Below are 25499 nucleotides of genomic sequence, written 5' to 3'. Positions count from 1 at the left end.
TGTTAATATTCTTTAACCATTTATCAGTAGGGGTTTAGTCTTATAAATCTGAGGTCTTAGTCCTACAAATTTGAATCAGTTCTTTATGTAACTTAGAAATGAGATCTTTATCAGAGCAACTTACTAGAAAGATTTTTGTCTCTAGTTAACTGCTTCCCTTCTGAATTTAACTATATTAAATTCACTTGTGCAAAAGCTTTTTAATTACATGTAACCAAAATTGTCCATTTTCATAATTTGTGATCCTCTCCATCTGTCTAGTTATGAACTCTTCTCCTATTCATATATTGAAAAGTTATTTCTTCCTTGCTTCTAATTTGTTTTTGATGTGACTTTTTCATATGTAAGTAATGTATCCATTTAGAGCATATCTTGATATATGGTGTGAAATATTCATCTAAATTTTTTTCCAATAGTTTAAAAATTTTTTTTTATCCTGAGACCTTACTTTACTGGCTAGTATCTTCAGGTTTTTCAAACACTACACTGCAGGTTCATTTCCTTCTGTATGTTATGTACCTAATCTGTTTCACTGATCAGCATCTCTGTTTTTCAACCAGTACCAAATCATTTTATGATTACTGCTTTGTAGCATAATTTGAGATGTGGTGGTTTTTATTTTTTCATTCTTTTCCCATAAGATTTTTGACCTTGTGTTCTCCCAAATGAATTTCATCTTCTTTTTCTAGTTCTTTAAAATAATCTTTTGGTAGTCTTTCAAAAAACAGTCTTTCAAGAAATAATTCAAGAAATAGTCTTTCAACAGGGAGGAACTTCCCATTGTCTTATCATGTTCTATCCTAGGCAATATAACCCTCTGGTGGGCCCACAGTTGATCAGAGCTCTGCTTTTTCCATTTTTCCCCCTCCCCAGATATTCAAAGCATTTCTATTGGGAGGGTAAGCATGCCAAGAGAGGTCCTTATTCCTCCCAATTTTCCTACTGATTTGTGGTGGACTCTGCCCAGTCTGAAGAGCATTGCCTCCTAATTGTTGGTAAGGTTTGCTTTCTTGCACATGCTCATGTTACACGCCTGAGCTTTTCTTGCAGTAATTAGGTTCCACACCTGAAACGAAGCTTATGCCATGCTCTGTTCTCCCACATTACAGAAACCCGAGGCTTCTAATTGGTGCCGAGTGACGTCAGATCTGAGGCTTCTCGTTCTCTTCTTTTCTGACTCATGATTTCTCTAGTTCAGCCCTCCTCTGTGCCTCGGCTAAATATAACTGGAGGGAAATCAGGTCTACGAGCACTGCTAAATCTTGTGGTCCTGCATATACTTAACAGTGGATAGAGCTCTAGGCTGGGTCAGGGAGGCTTGGGAGTCAGGAGTCAGGGAGTCTGATACGTGGCCCAGGGCAAGTCACTTAACCTCTCTCTCAGTTTCAGTTTTCCTCATCTGTGAAATGGAGATGACAATAGCATCTACCTCCCGAGATTGTTGTGAAGCTCTCTCAAAGCGCTTTATAAACATGACCCATTATTATAATTATTAAGTAAATCTTCAGATTCTTACTTAGAGCATTACTGAAAACCTCTCAACACAACCTCCTATGAACCCAGAAGAGTATGCAGCCTCCAGAATTCATTAATGCGTTCAATTCATTTTTTCCTTCCTTAATCCCAGCATCAGGAATGCTGCATTCTGCTTCCTCTGCATGTCCCCAGTGGATTACGGCAACCTTGCCCTTAGCAAGAAAATTTCCTCTGTTAGCAATGCTATCTAATCATGGGCAGCTCCCTCTAGGTTCCCAACAATAAAGCCAATCTATGATTAATTGCAAAGGTTGAGTCTGTGTCTTAAAGGCCATTTAGTTCTGGCCAGAGAGAACTTCTTCCTCTAAAAAATAAGTAAGGACACTGTAAGGGTGGAGCTTCTGCCATAGGAAGCACAAGAAGGAAAGGGGGAGTAGTCACCATGCCCTGTACCAACCTTTCTTGCTGGGCAATCACAGGAGAGCTTCTGCCTGAAACTCTTGTAATGAATATCCCCAAACCGGTCAACCCTGAACTCCCATCTTCCAGGGAAACTAAGGTGAGGTAAAACAGCTCCATTATGGCTGGTATACCTGTCACAAAGATTCTGCACTGATGGACAGTCTTCCCCAGTGACATGACATTGAAGTGAGTCACGTAAAATCTTTAATGCAACTCAGGCTGAATCTGCATGATACATCACTTAGGAAACAGGAAGAAAGGAAACAAGCATTTATTAAGTACCTGCTGTGTGCTGGGCACTGTGTTGAGTGCTTGACAAATATTGTCTTTCTTGATATTCACAACAGCCCTGGGTGGTGGGTGCTATTATTATCTCCACTTTACAGGTGAGGATTCACACGGAAGTTGAAGTGACTTCCCTAGGCTCAGTAACAACCATGGGTGGTGGGTGGTGGGTGGTATTGTTATTCTCATTTTATAGAGGAGGAAACTGAGACAAATGGAGGTTAAGTGCTTGCCTGGGGTCATACAGCTAGTAAGTGTCTGAAACTGGATTTGAATTCGGGTCTTCTTAACTTCAGGCCCAGCACTTTTATCCACTTCTCCTCACTTCTGTTCAGGCTTCTGACTGCCCTCCCTGGAGGAACAGCAGTCAGGGCTACAAATAACAAAACTGATGGAGAAGAAAGGGAAAAATCCCTGACCACACCGATGAAGCTGCTGCAGATTCCTCGGAAGGTTTCCTGCCATTCACTTCCTTCCTCTTCAACACATTGCCACCTGAGTCTCAAAAAACAATGGACTGGTCTGACCAGCATGCACCAGCACCAAAGGTGGTTTACAAAGCTGGCTTAAATACCTGCCCCTCTCCGAAATGAGGTACGGGTGAGGGCTCTGAAACTTACAGTAACCTTAGTTGGGTTCTGCTATCTCCTCTTGCCCCTCCAATTATTGTCAGTGTTTGTGTTCTGCCTTTCTTTTAAAAAGTATTTGTTACTTTGATGGATCTCAATCCATCCATGGGACTCAACCCATCCATTCTGTGGCACTCTGGTTGGTATTCTCCTAAAATAAATTTATGATGGGGTGGAGGAAGGGAGGTCTGCCCAATTTTCTGGGGGCTGTTTTTGATTTTTCTTGACACCACAAGGATACCAATGGAGCACACAGTCTGCCCATTAGCTACCCCTTGTTCTCATCATGTGAATGGTTCATTTTCTCTTTTGATCACAGATTTTCTTCACAACATCCTTACAGATATTTATCTTTGGTAATTCCTTTTTTGGACCCTGCTGCCTGCTTACAGCCACCAGACCTTTGATGGTTTGATGGTCTTAAAATGTATTTATTTATTAATTTATTATTTAATTTATATTTATGCAAATTTTATATAAAATATAAATATATAATATAAGTAGATATAATCTTATACATAAATTATATATAAATATACAATAAATTATATATAATATACAAAATATAAATTTATATAATTATATAATTTAGTAAATCATATATAATATAAATTTATATAATCATGTGATTTAATAAATTGTTAATTTATTAATTCAATGATTTTATTTATTAATTCAATTTTTTTCATTTCCTATTCTCCTTATTTCTGCACAACTTTGAAAAACTTTCCTTTGCACTATTTCTTATGTTCAAGTACTAGTGTCTTTAAGGTATAGATTTAATTCATTTAGTTCTCCCTTTTCTCTCATTGATGTAGAGTTTCATTAGTATGAGACCCTTTAACTGGTTTCCATTGTTTTGATATATAGTTTTAATGCAGTCACTAACTTTTAATTTAATTAACTTTTCTTAATCTTATCATTATTAAGAAGATATTTCTTTAGTTTTTATGTAGCCTTATACTTTTTAATCACATGACAGTGTTTATCTCTAATTTTATTGCATCACGTTTCTTCACACATCAAAAAATAACTGGAAATAGCCTATTTTAAAATACCATTTAAAATATCATCAGGCCTCTCAAAAACACAAGCAAGACAACAAAAATATATACACATTTTAAGGCATAGGATTAGTGCTTTATCCTACCAGAGTCAGAACTAATCAATGCACGTGATTAATCAAACTACCAAGCAGGGAAGGGTCAAGAGCTTTACAAACTTCAAAGTGTTATATAAATGCCAATTAGTGTTATCATAACTACCAAATCTAAAAGAAAAAAATTTTTAAAAATAACTGCCAAATTTAGTAAAAAAAAAAATAAAGAAATCACAGCGTTAAACCACTTGTTCAATAAGGCAAAGACAGGTATGCTGAGAGAATAAAAAACATAGAAGCAGGGAATAATCAGTTTTTTCAGGCACACATAAGAACTCACATGAAGATTCATCAGGTTCTTAGTCACAGAGAAATTTTTAGTAAATTCAAAAGGGCAGAAAGCGTTCATCTTAAGAAAGATGACATGAGTTGGGCACAGCAAAGAAAATTCTGCATAAGACATGAACATCAGGATACATGAAAGATCAAATTGCTCTACTAATAAATATGTCTTGCCTCTACATGTAACTATTGAGCTCTTTTTGTGGTGGCAAAGAATTGAAAATCAAAGCAATGCCCATCAATTGGGGAATGGCTGAACAAGTTGTGGCATATGATTGTGATGGACTACCATTGTGCTATAAGAAATGATGAAGGGGGTGGTTTCAGAAAAACCTGGGAAGACTTATATGAACTGATGCAAAGAGAAATGATCAGAACCAGAACACTGTACACAGTAAAAGCGACGTTGTATGATGCTCAACTGTGAATGACTTAGCTTTTTTCAATAATACAATGATCCAAGGCAATTCCAAAGAACCCATGATGAAAAAATGCTATCTACCTCCGGAGAGAGAACTGATAAATGCAGATTGAAGCATACTTTTAATTTACTTCCTTTATTTTTATTGTTCTATCTTGTTTGTGTTTTCTTTTTCAACATGGCTAATATGGAAATATGTTTTGCATGACTTTACATGTATAGTAGAAATCAAATTGCTTGCCTTCTCAGGGAGGGGAAGGGGTGGGTGAGAGAGAGAATTTGGAACTCAAAATTTTAAAAAATGATTGTTAAAATTTTTTACATGTAATTGGGAGATATTTAACAAAACAAATAAAAATGATCTTTTAAAAAATTGGCAGACTATTGACTGTACTTGACATTCTCTAGAATAAGATGATTTTATGTGTTAAAGTGAGGTTGGGTATAGAAGGAGGCCTTATCTAGGATGTAACACCTTATTTTTCCCACAGTGGCTCAGGGCACCATATAAATCAATTCAACTCAACAACCATTTATTAAACACCCAATGTATACAGAGTACTGTTCTAGAGGCTGAGGGAAATGCAAAGTTTAGACAAAGTATTGTTCTCATGGAGCTTAACACTTACACAAAGTCAGAATGCAAAATAATCTATGGTATCTGCACAAGAAAGCTCCAAAGTGCTCTGTTGGGAAGGGAATGATCATGACTGGCAGCAGCTTGAGGAAAGAAGCATTCAACTTGGGTTGTAAAAGATGGGATGGAATTCAAAAGGAAAGAGGAATTTGGAGGTTAGGGAGTGTCACAGGGAGATAAAAACACAGGAGTATTCTGACTGCCAAGTAGTCCAGTTTATAAGCCACTGTCTTCTTCTTCTTCTCCTCCTCCTCCTCCTCCTTCTATTGGGGTTAAGTTACTTGCCCAGGGTCACACAGCTAGTAAGTGTCAAGTGTCTCGGGCTGGATTTGAACTCAGTTCCTCCTGACTCCAGGGTGCCAGTGACTTCTTGAAACAGCAGCTTCCCTCATTCACTTATCATGTGATGTTTATTAGTTATTTGTGTAGGTGTCACGTCTCCCTTCTAGAGTATAAACTGCATGAAGGCAGTGTCTTAGCTGAACTTTGTATCCCTGTAGTACCCAGGACAGCCATATGGATCTCTATCTGCCAGTCTTTTTTTTCTATAAGCAAATTTTTATCCTTTTCTGAAAAGAAAAGCGTGCACCTTTAATGACTTCATTTAAATCACCTAAAAATCTTTAAAAGCTTCAGTGCCTAGGGATTACAAGGTAATTCCTACAGTGGAAGAGTGGATTTAATTAGGTTGTTTGTAATTAATTGTGAAATATTACAGGTAGGATATATTCACCTTTCTCCCTATGATCACTCTTGAGACTTCCTGAGGATCCCAACCTTCTCCTCCACCCGCAATATACTCTTTACTTTTGGGCGTACCCATACCCACACACATAGATACACATACACTCACACGCTGGTCTCTAAAAACACTGACCCATTCTCTTTTTATTACGCATTGTCTCTTATGCACAATCAAGGCTAATATGGAAATAGAAGGGGGCAGGGCAGCTAAGTGGCACAGTGGATAGAGCGCCAGCCCTGGAGGACCTGAATTCAAATCTGGCCTCTGACCCTTACTAGCTGTGTGACCCTGAGCAAGTCACTTAGCTCCAATTGCCTCCCCCTCACCCCCAGAAAAAAAAAGGAAAGGAATAGAAGGGAGAAATGAACTGACCAGGGAGAAAGCTCTGCAGATCTGGGTGGGCCAACCGTAGTAAAAGCTGGAGAGGAAAGCACAGTATTTCAGAGCAGCTGGTTGGGAGATTAGAGTTTTAAAGGCTTGTCTGGGGCATTGAAAGGTTACTTAACTTACCCATGGACACAAAGCTAGCATATGTAAGAGGTAGAGCTTGAACCCAAGTCTTTATGATTCCAAGGCCAACTAGTCTTTTAAGCATGGAAATACCAAAGACATTTCACTCTCATTTGATAACAGCTACAAATGCCAGGGGCTTGGATAAAAGGCAGTTGGCTGAGACTCCGTTGTGCTAAGGAGAGCAGAGGTTGCTGGAGGATAAAACAATGGTAGTCTTGGCTCCTTCATTAAGAGATCAAGTTAGAATTGATGAGGTAGACCGGATAGTGATAAGAGTAATATCCTAATCCCTCCCCCTATGCTATTTAGGCTAGTTTTTCATCAAAAGGTATTGAGATTCCTGGAAACACTGTCTCAGAGGACTAGAGATTCTGACTTCTGGCACCATTTCTCCATCAGTGGAGAGTAAAGCACCTGTGCAAGGTCTGGGAAGCATGCTCAGGCTTGACAGGTGGATCAAGATGGGTAACTCAGGCAGATGAATCAAGTCAAGACATCCTCAGTGCCTATCCCTAGTGAACATCTTTCTCCTGCTATGGCCAAGAAAATCTCTTTTTGTTAACTGTTAAATGATTTACAAGTGCCTTGTTTTGTTTTAATATGGAATTTAAATTACCAAGGGACTGACCTGAGTTAATCCCTAACCAGAGCAAAGATGCCAGCAAAAAGATGGCCAAAGCTTTGTCTCCTCCCCTTTCAACCTCTCTTTCATTAAAAAAAAAGTATCTGAAATCCACAGAAAAGATCCCTAGGCTGCAAAATGGTTTTCACAAAGGGATCTGTGTATAGGGAGCAATGGTTTGAGGAAAACTTGTCAAATTCAGAACAAAAATAAATGACTCTACTTTGTTCCTGCCGGTCTGGCTATGGCCCTATGGGCAGAGCAATAATTGAAAGGAATTTCCAAACGCATTTTGTTATTATTTTGTCTAACTCTATAAAGTATTTCTTTGGTAATTTGATTGACATGACATTCAGTTTAGAAATTAATTTTGCTATTATTATCACTTTTGTTATATTGGCACAGCCTAGCCAATGAGCACTGAATGTTACTGTATCTAAGTTATTCTTTATTTCTTTAGGGAACATTTTAACATTGTAACTATATAGATATTGAGTGTGTTTTGGTAGATTGACTCATATATTTTATGCATTTTGTAGTTATTTTGAATGGGGCTTCTTTTTCTGTTATTGGCTCCTGGGCTTTGTTATTATAAAGAAATGCTGTTGATTTTTGTGGCTTAATTTTGTAGCTTGTAACTTTACTGAAATTATTGTCTCAGTTTCTCTGCTGAATCTCTAGGATTTTCTAAACCTACCATCATGTCATCCATCAGCAAGTAGGGATAGTTTGTCTTAATTTTGCCTGTCTTTGCCTTTAATTTCTTTATCTTTTCTTATTGCTGTTGCTAACATTTCTAAAACTATGTCATCTAATAGAGGGGAAAAGAAGCATCATTGTTTTACTCCTATATTTATTGGGAAAGTTTCTAATATTTCTCAACTGCACATAATGCTAGTTTTGTTTTTAATTTTAAATAGATACTTTTTTATCATATCAAGAAAAGGCCCACCAACATCTTCCCAATAGTTAGTTGTTGGTCTTGGACCATCTGCCCCACATAGTAAAAACCTGCTTTGTAGGTTTTTTTTTCATAATCAGTCATTTTTAAATTAAAACACTCACTGAGACCATAGCTACCTCCACTAAAGGGTACGTGGGTACAAGGGCAGATGAATACAGATGTAGCTACACATGAGAAATGAACAACTCTCTCCTCATACAACAGTTAGAGTGAAAGAGTATTTAGATGGGTTCACTATTGGAAAGCAGAGCTGATGCATAGCCAGCTGTCAAACCAGCTGAGCTTTGGCGTTACTCTCCCCTCACAGTATGTGGAAGAGCATGGGAGCAAACACCTAGGAGTGATGAAATGACTGGGCTGGAGTAGTAGCCTGTGGCTCCTTTGAATCTCTCCCTGTGTTGTGTCCAATGCCTTCCTCATAACTCCATGGGAGATGTAGTCAGGAATCCATGTAGCATGCCTATGTTTTCTGGATATCTGTGTAAAGATCCATAATTAAGTGCTATGCTGATTTACAACCCAGATAATACTTCAGACATGTCTGTGATGTGTCAAAGAATTATGTATCTGAATGTCAGCTGCTGAGTTTAACTCTCTGTTTCTAGGGAAGAGGAACCTGTCAATCAGAACTGTACATCTTGAAAAAAAAATCATTGAGCACTTTCTATATGCCAGGCATTGTACTAAGTGCTGGCGATATGGACACAAGCATAAAGAAAGACAATCCCTGCCCTCAAGGAGTTTACGTTCTAATAGGAAAGACCACAGACAAAAGGGAATTGAAAAGCTACAAGAGGAGAAGGAGGAAGAAAGTACCTAGTACAGGAGCGTGGTTTTGAAATCCAGAAAATCAGGAATAGAGCCAGGGGTAGAATAAATTGAAGACTGCATAATGACTTTAATAACTTTGATGATGAAATATTGTGGGAGATAACTTTCCTCATTATTGAAATATCACGAATGGAGTACGTTTCATCTTGTATTAACAGACATTCGTGAATATTGCTATACATACTGCAATGTATTATATTATAAAACCCTAAAACTATTGTATTCTGTTTCCTCAGAACTACACATTTCTCAGAATTTCCTCAAAATTACAAAGTAAGATCCCTTGGTGATTTGAGATATGAACCACTATCACAGCTTTGCCTTTTTTCATGATGGATTTTGAACAACATATTCTTTTAATGGAATGAAAAATAAAAGCATTCATTAAATTCTAACTATGTGCTCAGCACTGGGAATGCAAATAGGAAAGCATGCTAGCCCCGGCTCTCAAGGAGCTCACATTTAATGAGAAGAGGTAACACATATAAATTTAAACAAAAGAGATTATATCTTGACAGTCAAGAAAAGCCTCGATATTGATATGGGAATCATCCTTGAATCAATTGATTATGTACAGACAGACCACTGACTTATTGGAACAAAGATTGGAATTAGTAAAAAGGAGAAAATGACACTGAGAAAAAGATACAAGTGTCATACCATTAAAGCAATTCAACTGTGAACTGTATAATAAAAAAAAAAACCAAACTGAGAAAGCATCAGTAACTACTAACCTACATACCTGTTCTCCCATCTATACAAAATCTTTATGAGGGTCATCTATGTATGAATCAGGGACATCCTCAATGAGGGAACAAGCAAACTTTCTTAATCAATATTAAATAATGGACCATATTTTTGTATTTCACAACTGAGTGAAAGAATTTAAGCTCCACTGTGCTTATTGATTATGAAAAAGCATTTGACTTGTTAGAGCAAAACGCCATCTTTAAGCACCTTTTCTGACAAAGTCCCATCCATACATCAAAATCATCCAAAATTCCTTGAAATATGTAATAATAGAAATAGCCCTGTTGAACCATACTTTAGTCAAAAAATCAGATGAAGGCTACATCAGGGAGATATACAGTCACCAAAGGTGTTTGCCACTGGGATGGAGGACATCCTGAGTATATTTAAATTTAAGAAGGATTCTTTATGGATGTTGAGGGCCTCTAGTTGCTCCTGTTTGTGGATTATATCAGTGTGGTTGCAATAAGCTCCAGAATATTGCGGATTTGCAAACACTCAAAGGGGTTTGGTCTGATCATCCACACAGGGAAAGATGAAATAACTGAAGAATATCTACTATTCAGATCATGACATGCATCTGAATATTTTATATATTTGTATATATGCACATCTATGTGGGCATGTATACATATATAGATATATTTATCTATATATCTGGGGCAGACACTACATACAGATGGACAATAAATTGGGCCCAAAATGGAATGATTGCCTTTAGGAAATTATGATTTCTTTAATGACCTTACGCTTCCTTTTTAATGAAGACCCACTTGAAAAAAAAACCACATCAATGATCTATGGATGTTACATGTCAATAAAACATAAACAAGTAGGTTTTTTTCTGAAAAATTAAAAATGAATATTATATAGGGGGCAATGGAGAGGGAGAGGGTGAGTGTGAGCAGGCTCTAATTGTTGGGAAAGTTTTCCTTATACGGCTGGGTCCTGATTAGTGTGAATAATGAATCCTGTAAAGTGGTCACACTGTTTGAATTCTCACTGTGTATTTCCACTGGACTGGAACCAGTTACCATATCTTACACAATTATAACTTGGGATAGTGTGAATTTGAATACATGTGCCCACTTCACAGGACCTAGCTGTATCAAGTGTAAATCAACCTCTTTGAAAACTTCTGCCCTTTGCTCTTAATTTTGAAGCCTAGCAGAACAAATCCATTCTATACTTGGAAAAAGTTATGAAATCCCTCTTAAGTCTTCATTTCCCAAACTAAACACCCCCAGTTCCTTCCAATGATCCTCAGAGCATGAACTTGAGGCCCTTAATCATTGTTGATGTCCTCTTCTGAGCATGCTCCAGTTTATGTGTCCTTCCTAGAATGTACTTCCTAGAACTGAACCCAATACTCCACACATGGTTTGACCAGTAAAGAGTCCAATGCGATAATCGTTTCCTTATTCCTTAAAACTATGCCTACCAAATCATAATGTTGACTCATTTTGAGCTCAAAGTCCACTAAGACTCCAAGATAATTTTTTTTAGCTATATAAGTTGCTGTCTAACCATGCCTCCCTCATTGTGGTCTTGTTAATTTTTTTAATCCAAATGTAAGAAATTACATTTAAACCAGTTAAAAGCATCTTATTCTATTCCACCCAATGTTTTAGGCTATCAAGATCTTTTTGGATCCTTTTTCTGAAATTCAGTGTGCTAGCTCTCTTCCTCCCAGTTTTTGGTCTTCTCCTTCTTCTCCTTCTTCTTCTTTCTTAAATTCTTTATATTAAAATTATTTGTACATGTAATTGCAGAAAAACAAAATATTAAATACTTTGTTTCAAGAGATTTCTCATGAAGTGGGAATAATTGGTAAATGTTTGTAATGTAAAAGAATAACACATGAATAAAACAATTTTTGTATAATATGAAAAAGAATACTCAAATGTTCAAAAATATTCCCTATTTATTTATTTTTAGGTTTTCTTTAAAAATTTTCAGTTCCAAATTTTCTTTCTCCTTCCTACTCCTTCCCCACCCACTGAGAAGGCAAACAAATATCAATTACACATGTGAAATCATGCAAAATGCATTACCCTATTAGCCATATTAAAAAAAAACACAAGAAAAATGAAGTGAGAAAATTATACTTCAATTTACACTCAGAGTTCATGAGTTCTCTCTCTGGAGGCGGATACCATTTTTTTCATCATGAGTCCTTTGGAATTGTCTTGAATCATTGTATTGATTAAAATAGCCAAGTCTTTCACAGTTGGTCATTGTCATATACCGTGCAAATTAATCTCCTGGTTCTTCTTGCTTCACTTTGCATCAGTTCATATAGTTCTTGCCATGTTTTTCTGAAACCATCCCCCTTCTCATTTCTTATAACACAATATTCTCCAACACAATCATATGCCACAACTTTTTCAGCCATTCCCCAATTGATGAGCATCGCCTTGATTTCCAATTTTTTGTCACCACAAAAAGAGCTGTTATAAATATTGTTATACAAATAGGCCCATTTCCTTTTTTCTTTGATCTCTTTAGTATATAGAACTAGTAGTGGTATTACTGGGTCAAAGGGTATACACAATTTTATAGCCCTTTGGGCACAGTTCCAAATTGTTGTCCAGAATGGTTGGACCAGTTCTGTGTCATCTTCAAATGTGATAAGCATGCCATTTATGCCTTTATCCAAGTCATTTGATAAAAATATTAATATGGTGCCCCCTATGGGCAACCCTTCCCCAATTTGTCATTAGGTATTCTTAGAGGATGACTATCCCACCTTCAAGGTGCAATATATCCACACTACTAAAACTATAGTTCATGGATCCTGTTCTACTTCCCACCTCCTACCCCTCCTGATTCATTTACCTTTACTATTCATCCATTTGACACATTTGCTTAAAATAAAGGCATAGCAAAAAAATTCATCACAAACTACTCCCCCATAAACCTGGGAAGCAGCTTCCCACAAATATAGTCAGAAGGAAGAATGGGCATATAGAGCGAAAAAGTACATTAGTATCAAGGCACATAAACAGAGAACACATGTAGCCAAAGCAAATCACACCTCTCATAGGCCCTCAGTATTTTTTCTTTTCTCGTGGGGTCCTTTTACTATTCCCCACGGATGTAGCTTTTGTTTTTCAGCTATTTTCAGTTGTGTCCGACTCTTCGTGACTCCATTTGGAGTTTTTTTGGCAAAGATACTGGCATGGTTTGCCCTTTCCTTCTTCTGCTCATTTTACAAATGAAGAAATTGAAGCAAACACGGTTAAATGACTTACCTAGGGTCACACAGCTAGTGTCTGAGGCCAGATTTGAAATCGGGAAGATGAATCTTCCTGACTTCAGCCTCAACACTCTATCCACTGCACCACCTACCTGCTCCTATGAATGCAGCATCTCTGCCTAAAATATCCAAGTATGTTCCTCTGCTGGGGCCTCTGGGTTTGATTTTTTTCATAGCTCAGCTTTGCACCTCAACTCTCTTCACTCAACCCTCTGCTCCATGGCCAAAACTCAACTCTTCACAGCTTTCTCTTGCTTTTTAAGGCCTGCAGGGGCATAACTCTTCTTTCAGTCATTTACTTTTTTAGACTCCCTAGAATTCTATCAGATTGATGGAGACGGTCCTTTGTACCTCCTAATGGTAACACTTCTTTACCTTCTTTTACAGTGGCTCACCAAAGCCTGTAAAAGGTGAATCTTCTACAAAATCAGAGTGTACCCACTCTCAGTTTCACACCCTGTACAATTTTCCCATAGGTAACTCAGGGTATGGACCCTTCAAGATTTCATGTCCTTTGTAAGCTGGAGTGCAACCACTCTAAAGCAGGAAATCCTTACTGCCTCTGTCTTTGCTGTCTAACTGTAGCCAGAATGGCCTTTGTTTTCTTTGAATGACTCAGCTTACCTCATTGAGCTTCCCTGGACGCTGGGGCTTGCTCTTCCGGGGCAGGACCAGAACTTCCTGTGTGATGAGTCATGGGGCTGGCTGAGGGGAGGTGTTAATGTCTATGCTAGGGGGAGGGGCCAAGTCAAGAACCAATCGGCCCTGGTCGTTCAGGCGGTGCTTGATGATGTCAAAAACTCTATAAGAGGGGAGAGGACAGCTTGAAGATCTTTTTCTTCCTTTTCCGGTTGGAGCCAGCGACAGTTACAACGACAGTTACAGAGGCAGTTACGACAGTTACGTCAGTTACAGCCACAGCCACAGACACAGCTGAAGCAGGAGCTGCCAGTAGCAGAGCTAACCTACGGGAGAAAGCTGAACAAAGACTTCAGGCCATTACAGCGACAGTTACAGCGACAGTTGGAGCCAGAGGCAGTTACAGAGGCAGTTACGACAGTTACGTCAGTTACAGCCACAGCCACAGACACAGCTGAAGCAGGAGCTGCCAGTAGCAGAGCTGACCTACGGGAGAAAGCTGAACAAAGACTTCAGGCCAGTGGGTAATCTTATTACCATAGAGGGGGAAACATGATTTTGCTTTACGCAATCATGCTTCTCTGTAGCCTCCTGGTTACTCTTTCAAGGCGTACTTATTGGGCCTGGAAGCTTTTGATCAATATATCAAAATGGGGTTGCTGGTTCATGGGTTGGTTACTGTGGAGCCTAAATAAATGTTTTGATTCTTCTGCCTTCTACTTTGAGAGTTTCTTATATCCGGCGGTTCCGAACGTTTCAGACATGTTTATGATCCTCTTTGAGATTATAAACTCTGCCCTCCTACTACATTTGGCGACGAGGATGGGATCGCTAGGTATAAGATCTCTATTTAGAAGCAGAACAATTCCAGAGGAAGAGATGAATATCCCAGGATGGGAGGATCCATTTTATTCCTCCCTAGCAAAAGAATTGGCTAAAAAAGCTGGACCCTGTGAAAACTGGGAACCAAGGCTACGGAGAGGAGATCCTAGGGATTTGGAAAAGTGTTTACGAGAAGTTGGGATTCAGTCAGGGGCATCACTATCTAGGCAAAGCTGGATAGTGTTATCAGCCTACCGGCTAATATACGAAAGATTGAGATTAAGTGAAAGACATGGGGGCACTCCTACCCCACAGGAAGAAGAGGAATCTCAGATAGCAGGAGACCAAACTGACTCAAATGAGAACTTTTCTATTAATGTGGCTAAGAGCAACAGGAGACCAAAAAAGCCCAGAGTGCATTTCAACCCAGCCCAGAAAGAGCCTGACTGCCTGCTTCGTCCTAGCCATGGTGGCAGAGGAAGTGAGTGGGGAGAGAATGAGACAATGTTAGGGGCTGAGGCACAAAACACTACTGGGGTTCAGGATGTGCCTCACACAGAGAATAGGAGATGGTTAAATGATCAGACAAGGGCTCGACCCATACAAAGGAGGAAGACAGAAACCCGAGGTGAAGATTCAGTTACAAGGGAAATTCAGGAAGATTTCTCACCGCAAGAGGTCACAGATATTTTGAGTAGATTCAGCCAAAGAATAGGAGAACCATTGATATCTTGGATGGTAAGACTCAGTGATCAAGGGGCCGGTGGAATATCAGTAGATGGGACAGACTGCATGAGATTCATAGGTATCAGCCATGATCCTCTAGTTCAACAAGCTTTTAGGGAACATCATCAGCAAGGAGATGGTGATAGCAGGACTACTCTATTGGCATTAGCCGCTGTGGGATGCAATAAGAGATATGATACTGATTCTATGTGGCCCACTGAGCACAGACCCTGGTATTCACTTAGAGATTGTATCATGAGACTAAAGGAGGAGGTAATGAAGACTGCCATTATGATAGGAACTGCAGACAAATATTACAATGATCCAATGGGACTGCCTCATAGGAATTTAATAATTAGGACAGCTCCCCCTGCTTATAAACAACTAATTTTGAATTTATTACTTGGAGAAGTAGGGAGCCGTCTTACAACAGTGATAAATAAGATTTTACAGTTACATGACTTAGGTGACTGGGGAAGGGATAGATCTCCTCGAGAGAGAAGGGTGAATAACCAGCAAACTTGGTGCCAAAGGAGAGTAACAAGGAAAGAAATGTTTACTGCTTTATTGAGAGCAGGGGTAGGTTTTGAAATGATAGATGGAATTCCAACCAATGAATTATACAGAATGTATAGAGGACTTGATAACACGAGAAATAGGGAAATAAGAACTGCTCCTGCAAGCCTACAAGCCACTCAGACTGAAGGTGACCTTGTGTGATTAACGGATGAAAACTTGTACATCTGGGGAAAGGCTGGGAGGACAATCTTAGTCTCTATCTAGGGTGGGATCCTCTTGGCTTCCTCATTATGTTCCTTTTGAAAAGAAACATTTCCCACCTGAGTTTGGCTCTGATGTTGGATCTTTGCATAACTGAAATCTCAACCAAACTTGAGATGATTTTATTTGAAGAATTATAGTCCATACTTGTCTATTCTTTTTGTCCTTTGTTTTGGCTAACCTTGTTGCTAGTTTTGTTTCCTTCAGGCTTAAGCACCCTGCACTTTCCGGTGACTGCCTAAGCATGTAGCATTCTTGGAATTCCTGCCAGCTCGTTAAAGAAATGACCTCTGGAATGGGACTTTTTGGGGGCAGGGCCATCTCTACATCCAATTTCAGCATGAAGAAGCTATGGAAAATGAGACCTTCACCCCTCACCCCAAGATTTTGAGCCCCAATCGTTCAAGGGGGGTGGAAATGATGATAGTGTTCTGTTTACTTATTTTGTGTTATCCTTGCTGTGTTGTTTTATTGTTATGATATTATTGATCCTATGTAATGGATACAAGGATTTAGGGGTGGACATTTGAATTATTAATAATTATTTTGGGGATGATTGATTGAAGAGATTATCTTGCTGGGACCTAGGGGTGGATCACATTTGAATCATAAACCAATATTTAGGAATGTCACCAAATGATATGTTTTGCTTTATAATGAATGATATGTTTTAGTTTCCTTTGTAATTGGATCACAATGTATGTTCTAGGATACATGGCTGATTAGATTATGTATCCTATAACAAGGGGTGGAGTGTAGCCAGAATGGCCTTTGTTTTCTTTGAATGACTCAGCTTACCTCATTGAGCTTCCCTGGACGCTGGGGCTTGCTCTTCCGGGGCAGGACCAGAACTTCCTGTGTGATGAGTCATGGGGCTGGCTGAGGGGAGGTGTTAATGTCTATGCTAGGGGGAGGGGCCAAGTCAAGAACCAATCGGCCCTGGTCGTTCAGGCGGTGCTTGATGATGTCAAAAACTCTATAAGAGGGGAGAGGACAGCTTGAAGATCTTTTTCTTCCTTTTCCGGTTGGAGCCAGCGACAGTTACAACGACAGTTACAGAGGCAGTTACAACAGTTACGTCAGTTACAGCCACAGCCACAGACACAGCTGAAGCAGGAGCTGCCAGTAGCAGAGCTGACCTACGGGAGAAAGCTGAACAAAGACTTCAGGCCAGTGGGTAATCTTATTACCATAGAGGGGGAAACATGATTTTGCTTTACGCAATCATGCTTCTCTGTAGCCTCCTGGTTACTCTTTCAAGGCGTACTTATTGGGCCTGGAAGCTTTTGATCAATATATCAAAATGGGGTTGCTGGTTCATGGGTTGGTTACTGTGGAGCCTAAATAAATGTTTTGATTCTTCTGCCTTCTACTTTGAGAGTTTCTTATATCCGGCGGTTCCGAACGTTTCAGACATGTTTATGATCCTCTTTGAGATTATAAACTCTGCCCTCCTAATACACTAACCCGCCTTACATCCTGTAATTTTGTCAAGTGGGTTGGGGGCGAGAGAGGACTCAGTTGATCAAAGGTCCCACTCACACATTGAAAAGCACAGCGCGTACACAGATTCTGGGGCATTCCACAGGAGACCTCCTTCTAAGTTAACATTAAATCATTAATCAACTATTCTTTGAGTCCAGTCATTCAACCAGTTCTGAGCCCACCTAACTATACAATCTTCCAGTTTATACCTCTCCATAGCATGATAGTGTTTGTCAAATGTTTGCTAAAATCTAGTTAAATAACATTTACAGCATTTTTCTGATTAATCACAAAAAAAGTTTAGTTTATTACAACCTATTCTTGATGAATCTACGATGGCTCTTTGTGATCACTGCTTCCTCTTGTAAATGTTCACTAACAAACCCTTTATGAACAAGTTCCAGAATTTTGCCAAGAATTAAAATCAAGCATACTCTCTTGAAGGTGGCAGAAACCGCCAGCTTAAATATTATGAGCCAGTTGTAGCACCCAGAGAAATGTAGTAGTGCATTTCCAAGGTGATATCTGTCCTGCTTCCATGGTTCACTTGCCTTCCTTTTTGTGATACCAGATTTACAACATGAGATCCAAACAATCCCTAAAATGCCCTGCAAAACAAGCAGGAAAAAGAGGAAGAAGAAAAGGAAGAGGAAGTGAAAATAGAGGAGGAGGAAGAGGGAAAAGAGAGAAGAGGAAGAGATAAGTGGTTAATTAAAGGATCTGACATTTATATAGCACTTTATAGCTTCTAAAGTGCTTTGTGTATCTTATCTCATTTGACCAAGCTACTGATTAGACTAGATGGATGACCTCTGAAGTCCCTTCAAGCTCAGAGCCTGTGATTCTATTTGTGAAATTAAAATCTCTGAACAGTGACTTATGGCGCTAGTGTGAAATGTGTTATCATAATCTCATAAATTCATTAAATATTTTAGTGTTGGATGAAATCAAGGTGTTGAAGAGTCTTAAAATGGTATATATTCAGTGGTGGGATTCAAATAAATTAACAGCTGCTGCTGCTGCTGCTGCCGCTGCCGCGGCAGGCGCAGCATCCCCCCTTCTCCCCCACCCCCAACAACTGGTTTGCTGAACTCAACCTAAAATTAGGTTTGGGTTCTACTGAACCCCTGCAAACTGGCTGAACACTGTTTGGGTTCCTTGAACTTTCTAGAGGGTGGTATCCTTATGCTTCAAGAAAGGACAGTTTCTGTTCCTAAGAATCAGAGGTTGGTGGCTAATTGATTCCTAATTCCTCAGTATATAAAAGACAGCTTGATGGAATGGAAAGAATCTGGGTCTGGAGTTCCAAGGCTTGGGTTGACAGAATCACAGAATCTCAAAGTTAAGAGAAATCTCAAAGGTCCAAACTACCAGAACAAGGATCCCCTCTAGAGAACACCTGACAAAGGTTCATCTAGCCTCTGTTTGGAGAACTCTAGTGAGGGAGAACACAATACCTCTCAGAATAGTATAGTTCAGATCCTTGCTATGAACCTGAGTGGCCGTGTGATCTTGGATGAGCAGCAATCTCTCTTAGCTTCAGTTTCCTCACATGTACAACGTTAATATTTGCACTGTGGCTCTCACTGGGCTGTTAAAGGGAAATCTTGAAGTACTATACAAATGTGAGTTATTATTGATATACCCAAGAGCAACCATTTCAAGCCCAGGGTCTACTCAGGTTTCAGGATGGAGATTCTATTCAATTACTTAACCAGGAATACTTCTAAGTGGAATTACACAGCCTACAATCTTCCAACTTCAGAAGGATCCTTTCCTTGTTGTCAGGTACTAGTACACTTGCAAGGGACAAGTAACCCAGACACCTAGAAATCACTCCAGCATTCAAATACAGGAGCCTCAAATGTACACAATGCTAATAGGAGATTAAAGGCAATAAAATCATTAACACTGTACCAGAGTCCTCCCTCCCCCCACCATGAGCTCAAGGTCAAGGAGAGAGTTTCCTGATTTGGAACGACCTGCTCCTCAGTGACCACCTTAAATACCACATTCCTTTGATGTTTTGCATGGACTGAGGCTTCTTAGCACACAGTCAAGGAAGTAATTTAACATGACAGATTTTTTTTTCTCTCTCTCAGCCTTCCATGATAAGGAGCTATCTAGTTGTGAGGAATCCTTGATCTAAGAAGACTGCTTGGTACTGTCAAGAGGAAGAGTCATCCATCCACCTTGCGAGTAATGAGGAAGCCGAGATTTTATGGAGAGAGAGTGCAGAGTTCAATTCCTTCAACCACAGAGACACAAGGAAAAGCTAGAATGAGAATTGTATCCAAACAGATGAAGAGGAATGTTTTTTTTTCTGCTTTAGCTTCTCTTGGTGTTTCTGCTTTCTTGCCACTAGATGGGAGTCACACCTAATGCAACTGTTGCCACTTTCTCTTTTAAACTCAATAATGAATTAATTTTGTTTCATTGTTTGCCATAGTCAACTAATTCCCCTCCAAATGACCAGCTTTGTGCTTTAGTTAGTCTGGTTCTTGGAAAGCAAACAGAGCCTCTCTCCGGGTTCATGCCCCAAGCCTTTCCCAGCTTGGTAGGACATGTTACAACTTATTCTACCAGTCACCTCCACCCCAGAAGAGGTAGCATCAGAGTAGATTTTTTTCCAAATGGAAATAAAATATAGGTACAATTCGTTTTCATCAAGAGATATCAACTTTGACAAATTGTGTAAATGGCTCTGGACGTGGATTCAGGAAGAGCTGCATTCAAAACCCTCAGATATTTCCTAGTTCTTTGCCTCTGATTTCTCATCTGTAAAATGACACTGTTGGATGGGAAGACTTCTAAGGTCACTTCCAGCTCTAAATCTAGGATACTATGGATTTTTATAAATGCCATCATCTTGATATCCATACATAATTATTATTTAAATGGATCTTCTTAAAGTTTGGATTTTTCTGTACAGTATTGTATATATTTAAAGCAATTACTTAGCAAAAACACTTAGTAAAATTACCATCAATCTTTTGTAAAATTCTAGATAACTTTTAAAATTCCTTAATATTTAAATAATTGATTAAAATAGTTGTAACACACACATGTGTGTATATATAACATATACATACATATATATTTTATATATATACACGGAGGGCTATCTAAATATCTAGATGTGGCTTGTAGTTGGCATGTATAGATAAGCTCTGAGATCAGATCTATCTCACCTCATGTCCAAAGGGACTTCTTTTCCACCTTTGCAGGGAGTAGTAGAAGGGCCATGCCAATAGAACAAACAATTGAGTTGAAGGATGTGTCCAAGACCATTGGGGTTGGGTGATTTTTTTCTCCAGTCCCCAAGAGGGATATATAGATAGATTATATCTGCTACCCCTAAAATACAAGGGGTATGATTTTAAGGGTTCAAAGGAAATTTTCCTTTATGATTGCTGTCAAAGGGGAAGATTAGAGCCACCAAACACTGAATACCATCATAAATAGTGAATAGCAAGCAAATTAATTTATCTAAGAAAAACAGCAAACAGAAGTTGGAAAAGTTATACAAATTTGTTGTTGTTTAGTCATTTCAGTCATATCAGACTCTTAGTGACCCCATGGTTTGCCATTTCCTTCTCCTGAAGTCAAATTTGAACTCAGGTCTTCTTGACTCCAGGCCCTGCACTCTATCCACTGCATCACCTAGCTGCCCTATACTATCTAGTTGCAAATTAGAGTAGGGCAAAGAAATACGAAAGCGAAAACACACTAACAAACAAACAGGAAAAAAAAGACCCTCTTCAGTTGGCAATGAGATAAAATACCTCGGCTCAAATCTAGAGGGAGAAAAAAAGTTATCTTAACACAGGGAGGTTGAGGTCTGCTTTTAGCAATCTATAGATTTGCAAATGCCAAAGGTCAAGGAGGCTTGTCCTTGCTTAGCTATGGCTTGGGGTCTCAGGTCTACTTTTCAAAAATTCTCTCTCTTGGGGCAGTTAGGTGGTAAAGTGAGTAGAACACCTGCTCTGGAGTCAGGAGGACCTGAGTTCAAATGTGGCCTCAAACACTTGACACACTTACTAGCTCCGTGACCTTGGGCAACTCACTTAACCCCAATTGCCCTGCCTTTTCCCCTCCAAAAAAGAAGTTCTCTCTATCTCTTTGTCTCTGTGTCTCTCTCTTCTCTCCTTCCTTTTCAAGGGGTTCTCTCTTCAAGTGTCTCACTCTGAGTCTCAGTTTCCTTCTCTGTGAAATGAGAGAAATAGATGACCTCTAAAATCCATTAGAGCTCTAAGTTGATCCTATGGCAGTGGAATTGAAGTTAGCCAGATAAATTGACTTGGAGTTGAGGCCTTTAACATGAGTTAATCAAATAACTTTAAATCAGTTCATCAAAAGCCATTTATTAAATTATGTCACATATACGATAATTATGTTTTCTTTTTTTTTTTGCTTTTTTTTATTTAGTTTTCAGCATTGATTTTCATAAGAGTTTGAATTACAACTTTTCTCCCCATTTCTACCCTCCCCCCCACTCCAAGATGGCGTATATTCTGCTTGCCCTGTTCCCCAGTCAGCCCTCCCTTCTGTCACCCCACTCCCCTCCCGTCCCCTTTTCCCTTCCTTTCTTGTAGGGCAAGATAAATTTCTATGCCCCATTGTCTGTGTATCTTATTTTCTAGTTGCATGCAAAAACTTCTTTGTTTTTGTTTTTGAACATCTGTTTTTAAAACTTTGAGTTCCAAATTCTCTCCCCTCTTCCCTTCCCACCCACCCTCCCTAAGAAGTCAAGCAATTCAACATAGGCCACATGCATATCATTATGTATAACCCTTCCACAGTACTCATGTTGTGAAAGTCTAACTATATTTTGCTCCTTCCTAACCTATCCCCCTTTATTGAATTTTCTCCTCTGGCCCTGTCCCCTTTTGAAAGTGTTTGTTTTTGATTACCTCCACCCCATCTGCCCTCCCTTCTATCATCCCCCCTTTTTTATCTTCTTCCTTCTGTTTTCCTGTGGGGTAAGATACCAAAATGAATATGTATGGTATTCCCTCCTGAGGTCAAATTTGATGAGAGCAAGATTCACTCATTCCCCCTCACCTGCCCCCTCTTCCCTTCCTAGAGAACTGCTTTTTCTTGCCACTTTTATGTGAGATAATTTACCCCATTCTATCTCTCCCTATCTCCCTCTCTCAATATATTCCTCTCTCATCCCTTAATTTGATTTTATTTCTTTGAGATATCTTCCCTTCATCTTCAACTCACCCTGTGCCCACTCTCTCTCTCTCTCTCTCTCTGTATATATATATATACATATATGTGTATATGTATATATATATACACATACATATACATACATACACACTCACATATACATATATATACATATATATACACATATATATATATATGCATATTCCCTTCAGCTGCCCTAATACTGTGGTCTCATGAATCATACACATCATCTTTCCATGTAGGAATGTAAACAAAACAGTTCAACTTTAGTAAGTCCCTTGCAATTTATTTTTCTTGTTCTTTTTCTTGATTACATTTTGATGCTTCTCTTGATTCTTGTGTTTGAAAGTCAAATTTTCTATTCAGCTCTAGTCTTTTCACTGAGAAAGCTTGAAAGTCCTCTATTTTATTAAAAATCCATATTTTGCCTTGGAGCATGATACTCAGTTTTGCTGGGTAGGTGATTCTTGGTTTTAATCCTAGCTCCGTTGACCTCCGGAATATCATATTCCAAGGCCTTCGATCTCTTAATGTAGAAGCTGCTAGATCTTAGGTTATTCTGATTATGTTTCCACAATACTCAAATTGTTTCTTTCTGGCTGCTTGCAGTATTTTCTCCTTGATTTGGGAGCTCTGGAATTTGGCGACAATATTCCTAGGAGATTTCTTTTTGGGATCTATTTGAGGAGGCGATTGGTGGATTCTTTCAATTTCTATTTTGCCCTGTGGCTCTAGAATATCAGGGCAGTTCTCCTTGATAATTTCTTGACAGATGATATCTAGGCTCTTTTTTTGATCATGGCTTTCAGGTAGTCCAATATTTTTAAAATTATCTCTCCTGGATCTATTTTCCAGGTCAGTGGTTTTTCCAATGAGATATTTCACATTGTCTTCCATTTTTTCATTCCTTTGGTTCTGTTTTATAATATCTTAATTTCTCATCAAGTCACTAGCTTCCACTTGCTCCAGTCTAAATTTTAAGGTAGTATTTTCTTCAGTGGTCTTTTGGACCTCCTTTTCCATTTGGGTAATTCTGCCTTTCAAGGCATTCATCTCCTCATTGGCTTTTTGGAGCTCTTTTGCCATTTGAGTTAGTCTATTTTTAGGATGTTGTTTTCTTCAGGATATTTTTCAGTATTTTTTGGGTCTCCTTTAGCAAGTCATTGACTTGTTTTTCATGGTTTTCTCGCATCCTTCTCATTTCTCTTCCCAATTTTTCCTCTACTTCTCTAACTTGCTTTTCCAAATCCTTTTTGAGCTCTTCCATGGTCTGAGACCCATTCATGTTTTTCTTGGAGGCTTTTGGTGTAGGCTCTTTGACTTTGTTTACTTCTTCTGGCTGTATGTTTTGGTCTTCTTTGTCACCAAAGAAAGACTCCAGAGTCTGAGACTGAATCTGGGTGTGTTTTCACTGCCTGGCCATATTCCCAGCCCACTAACTTGACCCTTGAGTTTTTCAGCGGGGTATGACTGCTTGTAGAGTTAAGACAACTATGTTCCAAGCTTGGGGGGATGTGCCAGCTCTGCCACACCAGCACTCCTCCTTCCCCAAGAACCCCCAACCCGGCCTGGGCTTAGATCTTCAGCAGGCTCTTCACTCCTGCTCTGATCTGCCACTTAATTCCTCCCACCAGGTGGGCCTGGGGCTGGAAGCAACTGCAGCTGTAGTTCTGTAGCTGCCCCACCTCCTCTGCCCCCGGGGCGTTGGCTGAACTGCGAACTCCTTTTTAGACTCTGTCCCCAGTAGCTTTTCCCACTAACCTTCTCTGTTGTCTTTGGTGTTTGTGGGTTGAGAAGTCTGGTAACTGCTGCAACTCACTGATCCAGGGCACTAGGGCCCACTCCTCCCGACTCCTGGTCTGGTTGGTCTGCGCCACCCACGCTGTGCTCTGCTCTGCTCCGCTCCCAGCTCTGTGCGGGATAGACCTCACCCAGAGACCATCCAGGCTGTCCTGGGCTGGAGCCCTGCTTCCCTCTGCTATTTTCTGGGTTCTGCAGTTCTAGAATTGGTTCAGAGCCATTTTTTATAGGTTTTTGGAGGGGCTCGGTGGGGAGCTCACACTAGTCCCTGCTTTCCAGCTGCCATCTTGCCAATGATTATGTTTTCCAAATAAAAAATCAGAGTCTATAGTTTTAAAAAGGGAAATTCCTTGGTCAACATCTTATTACAGTATATTTTGCTTTCTTGATATTAGAATTCTCCTGGAAATTCTCAGACACGTATGACACTGTGACATATCTCACTCTTCTCTATAGAGAGGTGAGAGACTGTAGGTACAGAATGAGGTGAAAGTTGTTAGACAGGACCAGTGTGTTGGGGATTTTTGCTTAAACTATTTTTTTGTAAGGGAGAGAGGATAATTGGGAAGTGACAGTGATGTTTAAAAAAGCATTAATGTTCATTTCTTAAAAATATAGGCATTGTGTCTGTGTACATTGAATTGTGCTTAAGTAACTAATAAGTTATAAAGACCTGGTCTTTATCCTCAAGAATGTTATAGTCTCCTTGAAGACCCTTGTAGACACTAGGATTCTGAGAGGATACTTGTTTTTTTCCTTCTTACTAAAATGTAGATAATTCATCACCAGGATGGCATAGTCACCAGGCCTGACCACTGAGCATGATCTAAAAAGGGCATAGGGAAGGGTACCCAAAGGAAGCCTATCATACTCCCATACAATAGTCCCAATAGTCTTTCACAGAATATTCCATTGTTATTTCCATGGTTCCTTTTTGTCCTTAGGTATCTTTTGTGCTTAGCACGGTACCAGGCACACAGTAGATCATTAATAAATGTTTATTGATTGACTGA

Source organism: Trichosurus vulpecula, chromosome 7, assembly GCF_011100635.1.
Source record: "Trichosurus vulpecula isolate mTriVul1 chromosome 7, mTriVul1.pri, whole genome shotgun sequence".
NCBI lineage: Eukaryota > Metazoa > Chordata > Mammalia > Diprotodontia > Phalangeridae > Trichosurus > Trichosurus vulpecula.
Note: the sequence above shows the minus strand (reverse complement) of the source record.